At 41.5% G+C, this 21,288-nt stretch overlaps 1 protein-coding gene across 4 annotated transcripts in view; it reads right to left on the bottom strand.

The window, feature by feature from the left end:
* GRIK2 (glutamate ionotropic receptor kainate type subunit 2) overlaps positions 1–21,288 on the bottom strand; it is an 896,645-nt gene that overhangs the window by 629,738 nt on the left and 245,619 nt on the right. The gene's annotated exons all lie outside the window — the stretch shown is intronic.

Here is a 21,288-nt window from a genome sequence, read left to right as displayed (position 1 = left end):
GCCAGGAGACTTTGAAGAATCTAGTAATATTAAATGCTCTATATTTGCACTTCACCAAGCCTCAGATCACTATACAATTTGAAGCTGCAGCATGAAAGCATGTTATTTTGATTTCAGCAGGCACTGAAAAACAGTTTTGCAGCAGAATGCTAGAGATTACTGCATTTGCTTGATAAACAGATACCAACTGACAAGGAGAGCAACAGGCTGTTGGATCCAATGTGGTGTGTGTGTGTGTGGGGGGGTGTAATTTGATTTTGTGATTTGCCACCTAACCATTTTTGAATCAACAGTCTTCATGCAAACAGCCTTAGCTGTGAAATACACAAGTATACCCTAAGTAGCAATAGAACAAGAACATATAAACAAGAATGGCGAACATAATGCCAATTTAATAGTATATTTTGCTTCTGAAATCTACATTTTGGAGGTAAATAAAAGGATTCTAGCTTGATAAAAACTTTTCTCTACCCCATACTTTATCCTTTGGAGTTTATATAAATAAAGTATGGGGTAGAGAAATGTTTTTATCAAGCTAGAATCCTTTTATTTGCCTCCAAAAATGTAGATTTCAGAAGCAAAATATACTATTAAATTGGCATTTTTTTCTATTCAGCTCAAAATACAAACAGACACAAAATGCTGTCTTGAATTGGAAGCTACAGGCAAGCACCACAAAGTGAATTAATTGTTTGCTACAAAATTTTTGCAGTGGTTCCTGTAGTCCATAGGTCTTATGAAGTATTTTTTTTGTCTAATGCAATGATCAGATTCAACACAGCAGGAAGTAAGAACATTTGTACTTGGAAGAGGAACTGACCCGGTGTAAAAGAGTTCAGCTTCCCCATCTTGCAAGAGAACATTATACAGCCAGTGATCCCTGACTGGGTAGAACATAATGAAGAATCATTGGCTTTTTCACAAAGAATGGCCCTTTGAAAAGCCAGTGGATTGTTAACAGTGCATACAGATGTTTCTTTAAATAGGACACACTACAGCATATTTGGGAAGGAAGGCAGCATGGTACAACCTGATCTCTTCAGATCTCAGAAGCTCAGCACAGTTGGTACTTGGAACAGAGACCACCAAGGAAGACTCTGCAGAGGTCACAAGGTTGCCAGCCTCCAGGTGGGGCCTGGAGATCTCCTGCTTTGACAACTGATCAGTAAGCAGCGATCAGCTCCCCTGAAGAAAATGGCTGCTTTGAAGGGTGGACTCTATGGCATTATATTATGCTGAGGCCCCTCCCCTTACTGGGATCGCCATAAGTCATCTGTGTCTTGATAACACTTTCCAAACACTGCTGGCATCTGCTGCTGCCACTCAGAGTGGCAGTGGGAGAATAAAAAAAAATTTACAAATGACCATCAGCTAGTGCTTGCCCATAACCAACCCCTACTCCCAGTCTCCCACTGGTTGCCAGGCCAAGCATGACAACCCTATGTACCATGAATCAGTTTGGATTACACACGTTTAGTTGAACCATCAGTCTACTCCTCACAGGACACTCCTCCCCAGAAATACTTTTCTCTCATTCCAAACACCTCCTGCTTCTCCCCTCAAGGACACATGAATTTTCCCCTCACAAATTCTACCAAGGGTTAAAGCTATTATGCTACATTTATATATTCAGTAGAATGAAGTGGTACAGCTTTTCCTGCAGTGCAGTATTTTAGTTGTGAAGTGGGGGAGGGAGTATATGCAGAAGAACAAATAAATCTTCAGTGAGAACTCTAAGCAGATTCTCACTGACATACTAGTTATCTACATGCAGTAGGGTTGCCAATCCCCAGGTGGGGGCAGGGGATCCCCCGGTTTGGAGGCCCTCCCCCCGCTTCAGGGTCGTCAGAAAGCGGGGCGAGGGGAGGGAAATGTCTGTTGGGAACTCTATTATTCCCTAGGGAGATTTATTCCCATACAAAATAATGGATCCATGGGGATCTGGGGAGGCTGTTTTTTGAGGTAGAGGCACCAAATTTTCAGTATAGCATCTAGTGCCTCTCCCCAAAATACTCCCCAAGTTTCAAAAAGATTGGACCAGGGGGTCCAATTCTATGAGCCCCAAAAGAAGGTGCCTTTATCCTTCATTATTTCCTATGGAAGGAAGGCATTGAAAAGTGCCGTCCCTTTAAATGTGATTGCCAGAACTCCCTTTGGAGTTCAATTATGCTTGTCACAGCCTTGATCTTGGCTCCACCCCTAATGTCTCCTGGCTCCACCCCCAAAGTCCCCAGGTATTTCTTAAATTGAACTTGGCAACCTTAACATGCAGAGCTGCGGTCTTTTAAAAATATAGGAGCATCCATATTTCTAGTCTTATAATATGGTGGGTTCAATGCAAGGAGGAGATGCGGTTCCAGTGATCATAGCTCTCTTTATTAGTTACAGCACGGTAATGGCTGAACTAGGAGACTGATGTACTGGGCCAATGGGGCCAACTATATACAGTTCTTCTCAGTAATGGCCCCTCGATGGTGGAATCATCTTCCAGAGATGGTGCGAGCCCTGCGGGACCTGAACCAATTCCGCAGGGCTTGCAAAACATTTCTTTTCCAGCTTGCCTTTGAGACAGAACCTGGCTAAACCGACTTGTAGCCACCTAGCCATCTTATGTATATTATGACTTACAGTATTTTATAGCACCTATTTTATCTATTTTAACTAAGTTATTTATGTAATTGATTATATTTAAAATTGTTGTTTACATTGTTTTATTTGAATCATGGAATGCCATGTCTGTGAGCCGCCCTGAGCCCGCCTTTGGCGGGGGAGGGCGGGATACAAAAATAAATTTATTATTATTATTATTATTATTCAAGGTTCCCACGCTAGGATACCATTGGATCATTTAAACCAGAAGGGTCCTGAGACTGGAGCAGAGTTGTAGAGATTTGAATCCTACTGCCTATAGTTTCCAAGTCCCAAGCTCAGACCAATAAGCCAGGCAGGAACATAGGTAATAGCATCATTAGTCCACATACACAACAAGTCTTTAACTGGCAAATTGGAATGCTACAGGAAAACAGTGTAAGCATTTAATTCTGCTAACTGTATAAACTACACTGTGTAGATAAATCCACTACTCCACAAAAGAAAATAGAAGTCCAATGGCAAATAGAAGTCAGACTATGCTTACATTTAATGGTGTCAGCTGATCAGATCTATCTTCATACAAAATGGACGGGGGAGAAAAAATAAATAGTTTCCAAAGCCACAATACTACCAGATACTGCTTTCCAAAAAACTGTCATGAGTCATGTTGCTCCATCCAAACAACTGCCATTGTTGTGCCTACTCATGATAGCTTTATTAATAATCTAAGTAAGGCATGCAACACATGCTCTCAGATAAGCTGAGAGAGAAGTAATAAATCTTGCAATTCAGAAGTAGACAAACCGCCAAACCTCTGCCTATCTCTGTCTAACAGCTTGAGGGAGGCAGATGTGGGAGTTGTCTGATTTCCAGTTCAGCTTTAGGACCTGAAATTAAACATTCAAACTGGCACTAGCACACTGAAGTGGGTCCTTTATCCAAAATGACATGGTCCGATGCTTACTTTGAGCTTTCTTGGATGGCCTTCCTTCTGTGCATTTAAACTCCTTAATGGAATATGAACAGCTAATGCAGTTGTGTTTGCAACTACTATCAATGAAGGACTCTGGTCCTTATGTCCTAACGTGTACTGAACAACAATTAGCATTTCATAACAGCTACATCAGGAACATGATCCACAGGTTTGATGTCAGGGTGGAAGCTATTAAGCAAAATCCCTCTATACTCATACAAGTATGTAAACATTAATATCCAACATATGTTTCCCAGAAAATAAATAAATTAAACAATTAAGCCATGAATGATAAAGCAGCCCCTCCACAAAGCAAGGAACACTACCAGCCAACAAAAGCAGCAAAAAACAAATAACTATATATTGTCAGAATTATATCAAAGTAACTTGCATGGAACACATGAAATACAATCAACGGGGAAGTCCTTCTGAAGAAAGTCCCACTGAAATGAAAGGGAGTTACATGTCCTATGAGCATTCTGAGTTAGTAGCTCAACTGTGGCTAGCACCTTCTGTATAACTTAACAGTAAGCTTCAAATTTGGCAAGTGCAACATGGTCTCCCAACTCTCCTCCACCTGCCTAGGTAGAACATTACTTTAACTCAGGCAGTGCAAGGTGTTTAGACTGCCACAGCTAAAGCAGATTGATAGGACTGGAATGTTGGGTAAATTTAACAAAACAGACCCAGATGGCTTACAAAGGCAAACCATTCTCCATAGTACAGAACAGAGGGAAGCAGGTAGAGAACAAATCGCATCATCATCACCAAATGACTTGCATTCGATACACAGACATAAAGGGGGTTTTTTTAAGCTAGATGTGAATTGATAATGCATAACTAGATGATATATTTCTTACTAATCAGTGTCTGGTCATAAACCAACAAAAAACATGCACACAATCTTCAGATCACTTTACACTTCTGCCCTTTCTTGCAGATGTGTATATAAAATGGATGCTTAACCTGACATCTTCAGGCTGCCACTGGCCACACAAATGAATAAAGAATTCTGGATTAGGCATTCACAGTCAAAAGAACTTGAAATAAATCAAATGTACCTCCAGAGTTTATTGGGAAAGAAGATCTTCTAACCAGCATCCAATGAAAAATTACATCATTACAGTTGAAATAAAAAGCCAGATTGCCTTAGTTGCTAGATGACAACAAGCCAACAGGATTGGAGATTCACAATCTATGCCAATTCACTCAATCAAAAATATGTCTCTTCTCACAAAGGAACAAATGTCCAGGAACTAGGTTCCACTATTCACAACACACTTCCAGCTATTGGTTTTATTCATGCATACCTTCCCCAATGTAATATTTGTTTACCTTTTTTGTTCATGTATATACAAAAGCCCATAAGCAAAATACACTTACCACATGTACTTTGGATTTAGGCTTAACATTTGCCTGCTTGGCCTCTAATTCCAGTTGTCCAGTGATACTCAACTGTCCTGTGGGCAAACTCAGGCCAGCCAAATGGGGAGGGGGTTAGGGATTACAAAGCTTCGGCTTCAAGCATGACCCATAAGTGGCAGTGTCATGCTGGAGGAAACACTCTAGCACTCACTCCAAAATTCTATGAAAACCATTGAGTTTTGGGGTGAGTGCTAGAGCATCACCCCAGTACACACTAACACTTCCAGATCATACCAGAAGTTGCATCATTATGAGAGGATGACAATCATGCAGCAAGGCTGAAGAGTCTGAAGATGATCCTGGATCCCTCACTTTCTATGGAGGCCCAGGTTCCCACAGTTGCAAGATCAGTCTTCTACCATTTCCACCAGTTCCTTACCTCACCTCTCGGGATTTTTATGGTCAATGGTCACTTTCAGGCTGGATTACTGTAACTCACTTTACACGGGGCTACCCTTGAACCTGATTAGGGTTGCAAAGTCCAATTCAAGAAATATCTGAGGACTTTGGGGGTGGAGCCAGGAGACTTTGGTCGTGGAGCCAGGAGACATTGGGGGTGGAGCCAGAAGCAAGGTGGTGACAAGCATAATTGAACTCCAAAGGGAGTTCTGGCCATCACATTTAAAGGGACCATACACCTTTTAAATGCCTTCCTTCCACTGAAAATAATGAAGGATAGGAGCATCTTCTTTTGGCACTCATAGAATTAGACCCCCTGGTCCAATCCTTTTGAAACTTGGAGGGTGTTTGGAGGAAAGGAATTGGATGCCATGCTTCTGCCTCAAAAAACAGCTCCCCTAGGACACCAGATAACCACAGATCAATTATCCATTATATCCTATGAAAATTGGTCTCCATAGGGAATAATGACATGCCCAGCAGACATTTCCCTCCCCCTGACACACACACTTTCTGATAACCCTGAAGTGGGGGGAGGACCTCCAAACTGGGGAATCACCTGCCCCATCTGGGGATTAAGCAACACAAAAGAATTATGGAGAAGGAAAACCCAAGTTTCCATGATACCAGCCTCCCAAGTTTCAAAAAACCACTAACTGTCAAAAGTAAGAAAAGTAGAGATTCTTAAAGCATATAGGCAAAAAACTAACAAAAGCTACAACCTGAAATAAATCAAGTGTACCTCTGGAGTTTATGGGGAAAAGAGATCTTCTAACCAGCATCCAATGACAAATTACACCATTACAGTAGAAATAAAAAGCCAGATTGCCTTAGTTGCTACATGACAACAAGCCAATAGAGTACCAAATCAGAATCAAGGTTTTGGTGCTGATATTTAAAGCCCTACACAACCTGAGACCAGTGTATGTACAGGACCGCCTCTCCTCATATGTGCCCCGGAGAGCCTTGCATAGGGTTGCCAAGATCCAATTCAAGAAATATGGGACTTGGGGGATGGAGCCAGGAGACTTTGGGGATGGGGCCAGGAGACATTGGGAGTGGAGTCATGAGCAAGGTTGGAGCAAGTACAATTGAACTCCAAAGGGAGTTCTTCTGACCATCACATTGAAAGGGACTGCACACCTTTTCAATGCCTTTCCTCCATTAGAAATAATAAAGGATAGGGGTACCTTCTTTGGGGGCTCATAGAATTGCCCCCCCCCCCTGATCCAATCCTTTTGAAACTTGGAGAGTGTTTTGAAAAAAGGCATCCGATGCTATGCTGCAAATTTGGTGCCTCTATCTCAAAGAACAGCCTTCCCCCCACAGAGCCCCAGATTCCCCATTATTCCCTATGAGACTTGTTCTCTATAGGGAATAATAGAGTGCCCAGTGCACATTTCCCCCTGTTGGGGTTTACATATACCTTTAGCAGAGTAACGTGGAGATAACCACAAAAAGCAGCCAGGCACACGGTTTAGCTTAAGAGTTTACTTTTCTAATGAGGAAAAGGTATGACTGGGATTTCTAGAAAACAAAGAAGGATTCAATATTCTTTCTAGCTTCTAGGCTACATCTCGACTCTCTGGAGTCCTAACTTCAACTGCATGGAGATCTAAGGGCTTAACACAAAGGGCTATAAAACTGACCAAATGGTTTCCCTCAGACCACCACCCAAATATATGGATTAGCCTATTAGGGCTCTCCCTCAATGGTTACTATGCATATTGACACCTAGCCTTGGTGGGAAGTATGTGCAAACATTCTCATTGGCTCTACCTACTCACTGGCTAAACATCAGCATGCATATACAAACATTTAATTAACTCATGACAACAGAAAGTGAAATTGCATCAGAAACCCAACACACACACACACCGCTTTCTAAAGCTTTCTAAAGCAGGGGGAGGGCCTCCAAACCGGGGAATCCCCTGCCCCCTCCCTCTCACACACACACACACTTACTGGGTCTGGTTCCTCCACAACTTTACTTGCTCTGAAAACGAAAGCAAAACAAACTGCAACTGACCCTTCCCCATTAAGCGCTTCCTGTTTCCTGCTTCCTGCTCAACTTTAAAGGCACACGTTTTAAAAATTGACCTGTTTGCAGGTTTCTAAACCTGCAGGAGCTCTAGAGATACATGGTGACTGTGGGGGCAGGGCTTCCCCGGCCGCCAGGTGGTTGTGGGTGGGGGAAGCCTGTAAAACTGGGGGATCCCCCGCTGGAACCTTGGGATTGGGAAACCTAGTCTTGCATTCTCTAGATTAACATCTCCTGGTAATCCCTAGCCCAAAAGATGCCTGCTTACCCTCAACCAGGGCCAGGGTTTTTTCAGCCCTGGCCCCGGCCTAGGGGAACATGCTCTCACTTAGCAACAGGGCCCTGAGAAACCTATTACAGGTCCACAGGACCAGGGTTGTATTAACAATTATGCAAGTAGGCACTGGCCTGTGGGCTAGGGTTGCCAAATCCAATTCAAGAAATATCTGGGGACTTTGGAGATGGAGCCAGGAGACATTAGGGGTGAAGGCAGGAGCAGGGGTGTGACAAGCATAATTGAACTCCAAGGGAGTTCTGACCACCACATTTAAAGGGACAGCACACCTTTTTAAATGCCTTCCTTCCATAGGAAATAATGAAGGATAGGGGCACCTTCTTTTGGGGCTCATAGAATTGGACCCCCTGCTCCAATCGTTTTGGAACTTGGGGGGGGGGTATTTTGGAGAGAGGCACTAGATGCTATACTGAAAATTTGGTGCCTCTACCTCAAAAAACAACCCCCCTCAGAGCCCCCGATACCTCCAGATCAATTCCCCATTATACCCTATGAGAATTGATCTCCACAAAGGGAATAATGAAGTGCCCAGCAGACATTTCCCTCCCCCCACCCCGTTTCTGGCAACGCTGGATTGGCATCTCTACTCACGAGTTGCTGCCAACTTCTTCAAAGTTACACAGACACACCATCCCAAGAGGAAGCCTTTCCAATCGGAGACTGAAGCCTCCAGAGGTGGAAAGTCACATGGTGGCTGTGGGGCGTTGCTTCTCCCCATCGGCCAGCTGACTAGGGGTGGGAAGGAGCCTGGGAAAGTGGAAGAACCCCCGCTGGGACCTGGGGATTGGCAAGCCTACTATGGGCCCCCGTGCCTTTAGGGGCCCCAGGCTGCCCCCCCCTGTTTTCCCCCTGCTTGCGCCCTCCCAGCCTGCATGCACAGCCAGCAACTGAGCTGTTCTTTGCCTGACTTCCCTGGTGTGGGTGCTGCTTGTGTCATCGCCAAGTTTGCCTCTTTCTGCCTCTTCCATACAGCTTTGTCAAAGGGGCATTTGAGAAGGTGCCTGCGGCTGCAGCAGGGGCCATGGCGATGGGGTGGGTGTTCCAACTCTGAGATTATTTCTGAGAGGGCCCCCAAGATTTTGACTGCCTGGGGCCTCCACAGGGTTTAATCCAGCACTGCACAGGGCCTGTAAATTAGAGCTGTTCTACCAGGCCTTTGGGTGAGGTGGCATCTTGGCCTCCCTGCTTTCTGGTACCTGTCCAGGGCCCAGATATTGTTTACTATTTGTGGGGCATTGCTGTTTAACAGGGTACCATCACCATCTGATTAAAACTATTGCAAGTCAGGCTACTTACCATTGCCTGTGAAATGGTGAAGAGGATTTGGGTTATTAGTATTTTAGTGCTGTCTTATTTTTAAAATTGTTTAACTGTTTGATTGTTGGATTTTATTGTTTTTATTGTGATCTTACTATGCCACCCTGAGCTCAATTGTAGGGTTGGGAGGAACAGGTTAAAATATCAAAAATTAAAAAATATATATTTTTAAAATCATCATTAGATTGCTTTGCCTGTAAAGGGGGCAAGAAGAAGAGGAGGAGGAGGAGTTCATACCTGGCAACCCTATTTGGATTCAGAGAGGAAAACAGAAAACAATGTACTGTGGAAGTCTATACCCCTGCAAGGAAGAAACCGTGGACACCATTTACAGAAGGATTTATTTACTAGACCTTTTCAAAACTTGGTTCCCTGCATTCCCTTGGGGGCAAACCATAAAATGTCTTTTGGTCACAATTTTTGACTACTTAAGAAAAACTAGAGAAAAAATGATATACCAACACTAGTTAGTTTTTTATATTCTATATATTTTGTCAGGGAGATTAAAGAACAATGTTGAAAGGAAAAACTACACTCTTTCACAGTGTAAATATATTGCAACCATAATTTTAAAAGAAATATTGCTTTTACCACATTAAAAGTCCCCATGCATGCTCTGAGCAATATAAAAGGGGCCTCAGGGCAAACTGGAATTAGGCAATAAACATTTCTGAACATTACTCGTAATCCTAACAAGACTAATATCTATGGCTTAGAGTATTAAAAAAGGATGGGGGGGATCAGCACATTGATGGAGTACTGCAGCAAACATAGTAAGCGCCACTGCAGATTTTGAACATTGCTACCTATTTACTATTCAACATTTCCTTCAGCCAGGATGTTAATGGACCATGACAACAGAAGGCAGCAAAATAGGAACACATACTTATTTACATTATGCAAAACAGGTTATGTCACATATTTCCTTCCTGCTTTTATGTCTAAACAGAACATTTTGTTGGAAGGCATGGTAGTCCTTAAATTGCCTGCTTTCTCAGATCTCAACCATTGTCTCTCCAATAGGCAAAGAAAAACAGTATTGTGTCTCAAATATTAAGGTCACAAAATGTAGTTTAAAGTTATATTTGTGTTCTCATTTGTTAATATTACAACACAGCATTCTTTCTGAAGCACCACTTTTCTTGCTGTAACCATTTGAGTTTACAGAGATGTTATGGAAGGAAATGTTCGTGTAGTGATGTTTCCCCAGGAGCAGGGCTTTTTTGTAGAGAAAGCAGGGACTCATTTGCATATTAAGCCATGCCACCTGACACCAAGCCAACTGGAACTGTGTTCCTGTGCATTCCTGCTCAAAAAAACAACAACAACCCTGCTTAGGAGCATTTGAAGCAGCACACCTGGACATACTGGATTGGACCTAGATGAAACTGGCAGTTTCTACCAATTCCCTTCTTCTGCTTCCTCATGTCATTCCTCAGGGTCCCTATTTCCCAAGAGCAGTATTTGGTGGAGATCAGTGGGCTAACAGGGGAAGGGAAGGCAGGAAAATTCCCTTCTGCCATTGGAAGATTTAGTCCGGATACACTGTAGGTGTGTCTTCACCATTCACAAAGCAGTATACATCAAGAAGACCTAGCATGCCATTTCAACAAGACAAGGGCTACTTTTGCATGTTGAAAATTACCCACATTGTTTGCCTCAACACTGCAAAGGAAGTGTCATGCACACTGGTGATGGGGATTCCACACGTGAGAGTTTTCTGGACATTTTTTCATCTTTTTTTCTCACTTTTCTATTCCACATGTGCTCCATAATGATTCTGCATTGACCCTAGGGTACATGGTCATCACGGCTGCTGTGACAACTCACTGCTTCTTTTAGGGAGGTTTTAATGCATGCGCTAAAGAGGTTTATTAAAATTTGAAATAGATACAGCAATAGATCATCATAGTGCTAAAGCAATTAGGGAGAAAAAGATGTCAAAGAGCACCCAGTGGGACTGCAAAAGAAAAAGCTGGGGAAATTGTGCTTAATAGGAATCAAGAGTGGGCAAATGACAGCAATGTGGCTGCGTCCTTTGTAAAACAGAAAAATATTTATTTATTTACAACATTTATATCACATTTTTCTGCCCAATCAGGGCCTCCAAGTCAGCTAATTTGTGTAATAAAATACATCACAAAAGCAATATAAAAACACAGCTAACAACATAAAATACAAGGCTGGAAAATGGGACTGTTGAGGAAATGCCAAAAGAGAAACAAAATTCTTCACCCATTAGTAGACTAGAGTGCTAGAAGATGATAAATTAATATCCCTGGGGAGGGAGTTTCATAATTTTGGTGCCACAACTGAGAAGGTCATATCTCAGATTGTATCATTCTTTCCAGATGGCATGCTAATGTGTTTGGACTGTTTGCTTTTTAAAAAAATGTAGAGAAAAGTGGGTTTGGGAAGGAGTGTATTAAGCACAGGTAAAACCTGGAAACAGGACAATTATTGTGGAACCACAAAAAAAAAAACCCACTGCCATTTGGAAACCAAGGTGGAGACAAACCTTCACATGGAAGTAGCCAAGAACTCTCACTTGCACAAACGCACACAACCAAAGGCTGCTGAGAACAGGGCTTGAGGATAAATTTCCATAGGCCACAGTCACTCTGTTATTTGCTTTCTTGTGATAGTCAGGCTAGATCTAAGTGATCTAAAAAGGGATCCATGTGTGGCTCTAGACTGCTCTGCACATTCTGCCTACATTGATCTCTCCTTGACCATCCAGATTCTTCAGTATCTTTATAATGCAAACCAATATGGTAAGAACATGAAACAAGTCACTAACTAGCAAATAAATACTGTGATAGATAGAACAAATGTAAGAAGAGGTTCTTCTTATCTTGATTAATAACTGATGGAATCTATGGTAGAAATAGTGTGTAAGTCCTCACTGTGCCCCCTACCGCCCAGCAGAGAACCAGAGATTTGGGTGGGATGGCACAACAGTCCACTCCACTCCGCAGCTGGCAATGAGTAGGCCATATGGTGGCAGTGGCAATGGTGGGGGATGACTGGGAGATGCACCGGCCCACCAGAGATAGGGGAAGGGATTCCCCCCATGAGTATCACTGGTCTCTACTTATGATGATTTTATAGACCTCTATCAACCCCTCTCCTTACTTGTCTCCAGGGGTTTTTTGGTAGAAAAAGCTCAGCAGGAACTAATTTGCATATTAGGCCACACCCCCTGATGCAACCATGGTTTCCACATAGGGTTTTTTATAGAAAAAGCCCAACAGGAACTCATTTGCATATTAGACCACACCCTCTGATATCAAGCCAGCTGGGACTGTGTTCCTGTGTGTTCTTGCTCAAAAAAACCCCTGCTTGTCTCTTACCTAAACTGGAACTTCCCAGTCTCTTCAGTCTTTCCTCAGAGGAAAGATGCTCCAGCCTCCTAATCATTTCAGTGGCCCTCTTCTTTCCTTTTTCCAGCTCTGTGATGTCCTTCTGAGATACAGTGACCAGGACTGCACACAATTTTCCAAATGAATCTGCAACATAGATCTATATAGGAGCATCATAATATCAGCTATTTTATTTTCAACCCCATTCCTAATAATCTCTGACTCAGAGTTTGCCTTTTTCACTACTGAAGCACACTTTCACTGAACTGTTTACTATGGCACTGGCACTTGCAATGGGTTGACGCTTTCACTGAGCTACCTACTATGACCCCAAGATCTTTTTCAATCTAACTCTCAGGTGCTTGCCATGGAACTTCTAAATGCTTGCTGCAGATGTTGGCTAGCCATAACCATTAATGCCTACACAGAAAACAGGATTTTGATTGCCAGTCCATTATGATCCATTGGGGAGCCCTTAAGCATCAGACTTCTCTGTCAACACAGCATTTTCTCCATCAATGGTAAAGAGTGAATTTCAAAGCAGACTCCATTGAATCACTTAACAATCTTTTCTTTTCAGCCCATAATAGTTTTTGATATGCTTGCAAAGGGGTAGCTGGTTATTTTTTTGTTGATAGTCCATTTCTCTAAGTATCCATTTCCAGGCCCATTGAGGATTCTCTAACGCTAATGATGCTGTTTGTTATGCAGCTGCAGAGTGGTATTTACATTCATGCAAATAGAAGTAATATCTTCCCAGACTTAAAAGACAAACAGAACAATCACTCAGTGTAACTCTCTCCCTACAGCAGTGGATGCTACTGAATGCTTTGAGGTATACTTTGGGACAGATGACTTTCATATGATACAACTATGAAAACTTCAGATATTAGGAAAAGTATATTCTATGTACTTTTTCAAATGGCAACATTTGAGTACATGATTTTTAAAATTCTATGCATACCATGCCTGTGCATGGCAGAAATTTACAATCCCTCATGGTCCCATACTCAGTGAGCCTACAATGAGCATATAGTGAACCCTTTTAGTCAGTACCCTTTTAGTCAGTTGGGATTATGGTATGTGCCCTTTTAGTCAGTTGGGATTATGGTATGTGCCTGCTTGAAATGGAATCTGTGAAACTGCCCTTTAAAAGGAAACACAGTAGTATTCCAGGTGGGTTAGATCACTGTCCCACCTAATATAACATTCTGCTTCCAACAGTGTCCTTTATGATGCTTCCAGGAAGCTCAGAAATAGTTGACAGCCCTTCTCTGTGCCCATGCAGTTGGTATTCAGAACCTGCCTTTGGAAAGGCAGGTTCCATTTAGCTGTCATGTAAAAATTATTTATTGAATGATCCTGTCTGAATTTGTCTAATCAATTTTTAAGGGTTTCTAAACCAGTGGCCACCACCATAGCTTGTGACAGCTAATCCCTTAAATTAATTATATATTGTGTGGTGAAATGTTTTGTCAGGTCTGAATGTGCCAGCAGCCACTTCAACTGGATAACCAAGTCATAGCATTACAAGATATAAATGTGTATCCACTTTCCCCATACCATTTATAAATTTTATAACCTGAATCATACACACACACATATACAAACCTTTTAAAAGCCAAAAATGTCCTAAAGGAAAGAACTCATCCTTGGATCATTTGGGTTGCTCTTTTCTATGCTTTTTCTAGCACCAAAATGCCTTTTTTTAGAGCTAAGGCAATCAGAACCTATCAATGAATGATTAGAGTGACAATAAACATTGCTGTATGCAGTATGCCAGATGTGGCTGCTGTTGACAGTGTGTCTATGCAGCAGTCAGGACACTGAACTGATTATGAATAACAAAAGCTTTATTAGTGGAATGAACAAACTGGATACAAAGAAAAGCCTAGCTGCCTTACTAGCTAAGAGACAGAGAATCCTAGAAGAAAAACCTAAGACTAGCATTCTGCAGACAATAAAAAAAGACCTTGCAGAAAGAAAGTACTCCCTTTACAGTCTTGTCTAATTAGAGCTTGCTGTCCCCTGAAGGATCTTCCTTCCTCTTAGACAATATATTCCAAGTGCTGAGATATAAGCTTATATCCATAGATTTCTATATGAAATTTTAAAAAGTAAGATTTGATAACCAAGAGGCAGGGACAGCTGTTTCAATGCCTTCTAAAAGATAAAGACTACACTGAGCTGGCTGATTCCTCTAAAGAATATCTGAGAGACCAAATCTGAAACAGTTCCCATCAAACAATTTTGTCAAATTTTCAGTCATTTCCAAGGATCTTTACTTTTTCCCCACACTACCACATGATAGGTTTACGGCTTCATTGAGCTATACATCAAAACTATTAGATCACTTTCTGAATAGTAATGGTTAACACACTAGATGGCAACCATGAGGTTGCATATTTTTCTGAACTCCTATCCTATCCTGCGGGAAATTTCCACTCCTGGTCCCATTAGACTTCTTTAAAGTTTCATTTTATACAAACAGATATTACTACAGAAAGTAAAAAATATTAAACCTAAATACATACATTTGGTTTTTGAAACCAAGTAATAATACTAATTTGGACACTGTAAGATCATAGCACCGGAATATTTTTATGTATTCATGTTTATTTTACTCTATGTTTTATGGTTTTAATGCTGCACTATTATGTTTATTCATGCATGCACATGTCTGTGTGAGCCGACCTGAGCCCGCCTCGGTGGGGAGGGTGGGATATAAGAAGAAAGAAAGAAAGAAAGAAAGAAAGAAAGAAAGAAAGAAAGAAAGAAAGAAAGAAAGAAAGAAAGAAAGAAAGAAAGAAAGAAAGAAAGAAAGAAAAGCAAGAAATAATACCAATTATTTCCCAAAGAAATCTAAGCTAAAGATCAACCTTCCTTCTTACCCTATTCTATATGCTAAACAGGGCTGGCCCTAGACTGTCTGGCACCCTAGGCAAGGCTAACTTTTGGCACACACACCCCTCGCACTGATAATGTCACCGAGTCACATGGGCGTGCCCAATTTAGTACCCCAGAAGGCCAGCGCCCTAGGCATTCACCTAGTTTGCCTAGTGGCAGAGCTGGCCCTGATGCTAACATTATCCCAGTAAAAGATAAAGGGCCTCTATCACTGATCAACAATTTCTTGTAACCTTAGTCTTTCTTCCCCAATTTGTTTATATACAGCAGTTCATTCTATTAACACAACAAAACAAACCATTCATGCCCCTGTGTCAATACTTGGAAGTGTCCAATATAGTCCCAACATTTCGCTGACAGCCATCTAGTAACTACTTAATAAATACAATAAGTCTGATTGGCTCAGCAATGTTTACAAAATCAGGAGTAAATGAGGGACTGCACTCTGGTAGAAAGAAGGGGGAAATCATGCTGGAGAGAGAAGAGGAGCTCTAAAGGTAATGCATGACCCCCCCCCCCCAAAAAAAATGTCTTTTTTTCTGACCTCTTATGGTTCAAGTAGTATTTAAATACTTTATAAATGGAACTTACCGTCATCTGAACATCCCTAAGTGTGGGGTGTAATCTTGATGTTGAAATCCTACATGGAAGATCTGGTGCTCAGAAGGTTTCCATGCAGAAATATTTCCTTCAGAGACCACTTTTAGAATTGCTGGCAACTGATGGCTCTGTTTTAATTCTCCCAAATTGGTAAAACCTAACCTAAATTAGCCTATTACCTAGATTCTTGTTTCATGAAATCGGAAGAACATAGTGTGCTGAAGGATGCTGTAAGATGCTACTTTGCCAGCAGCTTTGTATTGGCATATTCTCAAGGACACAATTGTTCTTTAAAAGCAGGCATTTTAATTGGTATCAACAATCAGCACATGAACAATAACCAAATTACCCATATGCTTGGAGACACTAAACTGAGCACTCTTCTGCTCTGAAATAAAAGAAGTTTTCCCCCAAACTGTTTCTAAACAAGGAAGAAATATAGTGTGCCTAGGAAGTCATTAGATGTGCTTGGGTGTCCTGTTCACAGGGTATACAGAGAATAACTGCCATACCAGGTCTTAGGTATCTTTCTTTTATTAAACCAATCTTTCTTCTTATGGAAAAGAAGAATCAAATACTGTAACATCTAATGGGCAGTCAATCTCTGCCTTAATAAAAATATTTTGTGGGCCCCTGCTAACACAGAAAGATGGTAATTTTTTTTCTTTATATTAAAGATGCATCTCCCAGATACAATACAAAGTGGAAAGAGTAAGGCAGTTCCCACATGGATGTTTTACTACACTTTCACCCCCAAATTGCAGCGAACTCCCCGCCCCCTTTTTTAAAAAAATTTCCAGATAATCTCATCGTACACTCAGGCACTTATGGGTTTTTCCCTGCTTCACTGCTTGTTTTCCCAAACTTGTTTTGGAATGCTCTTTCCAGAATTATCAAATTCATAGTTTTGGAATTCATGTGAGTGGGAGAAAGTGTGGATTTATGCACTTTTCCACCTTTGTATCTTATGCTACTTCTCACAACCACTATCCCCCCCTGCTATCCAAGGCAGGCCTTTTGCTGACTTTTTTCTATCTTAAGCAGGAGACATATAAGTGATATTACACTATAGTGATATATTTACTACCCATTTTTTAAAGCAAATGGCATTTCAGAGACAGGTGGACCTAGGGGAATACCATAAAGAATTGCCTCCATGTGATGGCCATTTCTAGTGGCAATGACAGCACAACAGCAATTCCATATGTTAAAAGATCTTATGTGTTAATGTGCAAGAAAACTACAAGACAGCTCAGAGAAGCCACAACGTAATTTGTGTTATATAACTGACTACAATTGCCTTACCAAGGAAAACGTAACAAAATCTTAGACTCTTAGGTTACTCTGTCAAGTGTAACATCAGAAAGCTCAATAAACTACCCAGTCAAGCCATACTTCTTGAATTTATTAGTGTCAGCAGGATCAAATTCCCTTAAAGTTAAAATAACAAATCATAGTGTTCTGTTTTATTCAGTGACATAATTTATTTTAATGGCTGTATAATTTACAGTATTCAAGCACCAGAAAAATTTAAAGCATTAAGTCAAAATCATGCTTAACATAGATATAGATCAAAATCTGATCTGAAGCCCCTATATTTCCCCTTAAATCTTAGAGAAAATCATTGCTTGTTTTTCCCTTAAGTTAAATTTTCTCCAGTGTACACCATATGACCACGCATGAACCTGCCTTATACTGAGTCAAAGCATTAAGGCCAATATTGTCTATTTTATCTATTCCTACTGGTGGCTGCTCTCAGGAATAGGTCATTCACATTATCTAGTCCTTCATTGTTTTTAATTTGAAAGGCTGGGGTTTGAACATGGGACTCTCTGCACCCAGAGGAGATTTTCTAACACTGTATCCCAGTTCCTTCCCTGAATTTCTACACAAACCTGGCCAATAGCTAAGATCAGCTGCAGAGGTCCTACTGCATCTTCACTTTTCATATGAAGAAAAGTCCAAGGACACTTTCTGTTATGGCACCTGGATAAGATAATTCCCTTCCTGCATAGATTTGCCTGTCACAGGGGCATATCAGTTTTATGCACCAAGAGGAGACTGGCCTTCCCCCCCCCCCCAGGCTGTTTATTGAGTTGGGTTGCTTGAGCAAAGAATGGAGTGAAGGTTCCTTGCTCCCTCCCTTATACTTAGATTTTCTGAGTTTTATGAGTCTTGGTTTACTGCTCAGCTATTATGCACTTCAATTAATTGTTGATGTTTTTATGATACTTTTAATAAACATTGGAAGCCACAAGAGCAATACTTCAAGAAGGGTATCAATATGTTAAATAAAATATACCCAGAAAATGGTCATTTCCCTTCACTTTCATTTGTAAGCACTTCCAAGATACTAAATGTATGCTTGTTCTCCCGTCAAAATATCCTGTTACCAAATTACATTTTATGCCACATGAGAGGAAATATTCTGTACAGAAGCAGAGAAATTCAGAGACTAAAAAAAAAATTATACACCATCTCTAATGGAAGATATCACAATTTCAAGCTACAAAGGACACAGACTTCAAAAGCAAATCATATGAGCTTTGCATATGTGCTTTCCACCCAAAAACAGATTTTCACTCCCTCCCAAGAGGATAAGTAATTAGGAACTAATTATCATATTAGTCTTTATTACTAAACAATTATATATCAGCTGCTAAACATCTAGCCATTACTTAACGGAAAAATATCAGTATTTAAGTAGGGATTAGAGCAAATCTCAGCACTGCATTTGACCAGTTATTTATTTTGTGGAACTACTTTACTCTCAACAAACACTATAGATTATTCTTAAGGACCACAGAAACTCAAAATTCAGAGGCAGAACGCTGAAGCAACACAGTTGGGTTAGTGGGATGATCCCTTCAACTTATATAACAAACACAGAGTGCCTCAGATCACTCACATAAATAAATAGTGATTTGCAAAGAAGTCCTGTCTGTCCCTCCCCCCTTGCCCAGTGAAATAAACCGCCCACACAAATTTGGCATTCAAATGTGGAGGCAAAGGGATTGTTCCACTCCATCATGCTATTTCACCACTTCTATTGGCTCAATGCTTGAATCAGGGAGGCTGAAAGAGAAATTCACATCTGATTTAGATATGCTAACAGCCTCTTCACTTATGGATTATCTGTTTACATTAATAGAGTTAACATCTTTGCTACATAGATTCGGGAGGTTAGCTGTATTTGTCTGAAGCAGCAGAACAAAGTTTGAGCCCAGTGTATCTGAAGAAGTATGCTTGCATATGAAAGCTTACACCTTGATTAAAATGTTGTTGGTCTTAAAGATACTACTGAACTCAAACTTTATCCTTGCTACATGACATTTTACCCTGAAGCATCCTCTGACCCCCAGCAATAACTTTTCAGGGAACAGAAAAATGCTTGAAGAAAAGTTCAGTGAATGAGTTGGATCCAGATTAAATTTTCCAGTGACATAATGAAACTTTCCAGCCTCCTTCCTTCCACTGATCTAATGAAATGCTGTCCTGGGGATAGAGGGCCTGAATGGACAACATGGAAGGAGAGTGTGCTGCAGGAAGGGGAAATCAGTGGAAATTGCCCATTTATTCTAAATCCTGTATGTGTTGATAACAGTAAAACTAAGGACATATCTACTATTACAAATGCAAAGAAGTTCATAATCCCATATTTGTCTCTCAATACTAATATGGAAAACATACAAGAGAATCAAGAAATGAAAACATCATGCTTAACATTCCCTCTACCTGGATCATTCTTCCCTAGCAAATTACAGTCTTCTAACTCACACAAACAAAGACATTTCTGCACTAACTAGAATTCCAACTGAGTAATGTGAAGCCAACAAAACAGGAATTTAATAGCATGTGTGTATGGTGGAGAGAGAGGCAGCAGAACAGCTCCAGGCTTTCTTGAATGTCACTGAAATCCTGGATCCATTCCAGTCTGGCTTTCATCCTGGCCACAGGATGGAGACTGCATTGGTCACCTTTATGGATGATCTCTGGAGACACTCAGATTGAGGTGGGTTGGCACTGCTGTTGCTTCTTGATCTAATGGCAGTGTTTGACACGGTTGATTATGATCTTTTTACCCACCACCTCACCGACATTGGGATGCAGGGGACTGCTTTACAATGTCCTTCCTCCATTAAGACCCCCATAATAAATGAATAAGAGCAATGTCTGATGAAACTTTTCTGTTGAAGCGCTGACCACCGCCAAGCGGGTGTGCACGTAAACTGGCTGACTAGATAAGATAGCAGTCTCCTAGGAGTGTCTTGCTGTAATAGATAAAGTGAAGGAACGATGTAATGGAATTTTACCAGAAATAATGGGGTAGGATATTTCCTTCCCCTTGGAGTGGCTGCAGAACTGTCCGCCTTCCACCCTCACGGCGGGAAGATCGGACTAGGCACCATGGTCACATTTTCGATCGAGTCCAGCTCTCTCCGCCCCGATAGGGGAAGGTGCCCAGTCTGCCAACCAAGATCCCGTGCCTGGTTGAACCGACCTGTACAGGGAATCGGAAGATCTTCAGGATTGTGAGTATGAACTATCTGGGAAATCTGGATTACCTCTCCTTAGGAGAGAAGAAGGGTCTGATAACCCCTTAAGCCCTGTTCAGTAGGCTCCACTCTGGCACTGAAGCACAGAGGCTAGGATCTGGGAGGATTTCTGTGGTGTGTGTGTGTGTGAATAAGAGGAGGTGTAGCCACTAAGTCTGGATTTGCTTAGTGGCTACACCTCCTCTTATTCACACACACACACACCACAGAAATCCTCCCAGATCCTAGCCTCTGTGCTTCAGTGCATTTCCCAGTGGGGTGACCCTGGCTGGAAGCGAAAACCCCCAGGGCTCCCTGGCTGTCCAGACCCTTTACTGGCTGCTGTTTTTCTGTTCTCCTTAGAAGTGTCTTGTCTAAACGTCTGGTGCCATGGGTGGAATTCAGTCAAAAACTCCGCTATAATACATGTGTAAGAACTTGAAGGAACATTTCTGTGATAATTATGGAGTCAAACTGACTTCCGAAACTCTGAAAGCATTATGTCAGGAAGACTGGGTGGCCTTACATGTAGAATGGCCGCCTGAGGGTAGCTTTGACCAAGGTTTGGTTCACTGAGTTTATAAAAGTGTAGTACAGTCCCTGAGTCACAAAAGTCAGTTTCCCTACATCGGCAGTTGGGCAGCAGCGGTGCAGAAGTCTTACTGGTGGCCAGAAAAGTTACAGAGGATGAAGAAGAAGTGGGCTTAGAGTGCCACTGACAAAGCTGATAAAGCTGCAAGTCAAGTTATGGCTTTGTGCTGGGATGTGTTAATAAAAACAACAATTCCTCCAAAGAAGGAAAAGCCCCCAGTGTTAGTTGCCAGACCCAAAGACCCCTTGGC

Source organism: Heteronotia binoei, chromosome 1 (assembly GCF_032191835.1).
Source record: "Heteronotia binoei isolate CCM8104 ecotype False Entrance Well chromosome 1, APGP_CSIRO_Hbin_v1, whole genome shotgun sequence".
NCBI classification, from domain to species: Eukaryota; Metazoa; Chordata; class Lepidosauria; order Squamata; family Gekkonidae; genus Heteronotia; species Heteronotia binoei.
The sequence above is the reverse complement of the archived record's forward strand: the minus strand, read 5'-3'. Positions and strand labels throughout refer to the sequence as shown.